A 1,704-nucleotide genomic window follows, 5' to 3' on the forward strand; every position below is an offset into this window, starting at 1 on the left:
AAGTAGATGCTGGTATCCTTGACTGGGTTCCATTTAGTCACTGTTAGACAGGGGTTTCTGGGTGAAGCGACTCTTCAGAAACAAATGAGTTCAGGGGATGATGTCCTGGAAGGGTGTGGACGGGACCCAGAAACACAGGGTCCCCAGGGAAGGCAAGGCTCCCTCAGTGACATCTGGGTCAGGACCCAGACAGCTGGAAGAAACAGAACAGCTCCACAAATACACCAAGCCCCCTTTCCACCCCAGGGCCTTTGTACATGCTATTCCCTCTGTATGGAATACGCTTTCTCTGCCCACTACTGCTCCCCCTCAACCCTTGGCCAAGTGGAAGCCCTCCCCAAACCCTTCCCAGCCTCCACCCCCAGATCGGGTCGGTTCTTTTCTGTTATATACACTCAGACTGCTTCTCTTGGTCTGTAACTATGAGCTCCTACATGTGACCGTGGGAATTATGTCCTCCTCTTTGAGCCAGACTGACCCTCCTGGACGGCGAAGGTCTGTGTCACCTACTTAGTACAGAACCTGGCACATAGCAAGTACTAAAAAGCAAAATAGAACATAAGGTACCACATAAAACAGAGTTACAAGACGACACGTTCAAACAAGACCACCCTCCGCACTGAAAAAAAAAAAAAAGAGAGAGAGAGAGATTCAATTCATTTATCTACTGATATTTCACCTCAGATCACAAAGGACTGAAGGGGACTTTAAAAATACATACAACTGCACCCCCAGAAAAGGGGGAATAAAATAAATAGTTTTAGGAATGACAGCAAAAGGAAACTTGATTTAGATAAATAGTAAAAATGCATTAGAAATGAAATGAAACCACTCAACAAACACAAAACAAATGGTTCATTTCTTCCAGAGGGCGGGAAAAAATCAGTTGCCTGCTCTGAAAAATGGCAAAAGGTGCAAATTCCTGAAAACATTCTCTAAATAGAATAGTCACGAGGTTACTATGAAAATTTTAAAAACCGTTATAAAGGTTGTACATTTTGGAAATAACACAAGATTTGCATTTGGGACACCTGGGGTTCAAGTTCAAGTTTGGCCACAAAGTAGCTGACGTCCTAGGTGAGTCATTCGTGATCCCGAGTTTCTACCCTGGAAAATGCAACCGCCTCCCTCCTCTCTTTCCAGCTCTGTGGTTCTGCTCTACAGTGACAGCAAATGTGGGCAGAGGTTCTCTCTCCCCCTTTTCTAAACCAGATGGCAAGAAACCTTTTTTTTTTTTTCCCCCTCCCACCAACATATCTACTTATGTGTCAAAACGCTTCTCAAGAAGGTTCTCGGAAGCAAAGTGGGTAACTGCTTAGCTAAGGCGAATCATTTCCCCTCAGGAGGAAAGAAGCTGTCTACGCAGTTCATTTGGGAGAACAGCCAAGAGTCAAGGACAGACCCGTCCAGCCCCAGGAGCTGTGAGCAATCCCCCGGGGGAGGAGCATGACCATAGGGTGCAGAGGTGAGCTGCATCCAGCACCGGCTCCTGCCGCTTCACCAGCTCCAGTGAGTTACACCCTGGCATGTAGGTGAGGGAGGCCCCACATTCCTTTGGCATAATGACATCATAATGTCACAGTGATCGAGGCCTCATTCTCTCCTGACACAACCCTACGCAGGCACTCCTGCGAATTCTACATTAATGAGGTTAGTTTTATCCTTTTGTCTGCCTGCCACGCTGAGAAATTTTGTCTACATTTG

Source organism: Pteropus vampyrus, unplaced genomic scaffold (genome assembly GCF_000151845.1).
Source record: "Pteropus vampyrus isolate Shadow unplaced genomic scaffold, Pvam_2.0 Scaffold86, whole genome shotgun sequence".
NCBI lineage: Eukaryota > Metazoa > Chordata > Mammalia > Chiroptera > Pteropodidae > Pteropus > Pteropus vampyrus.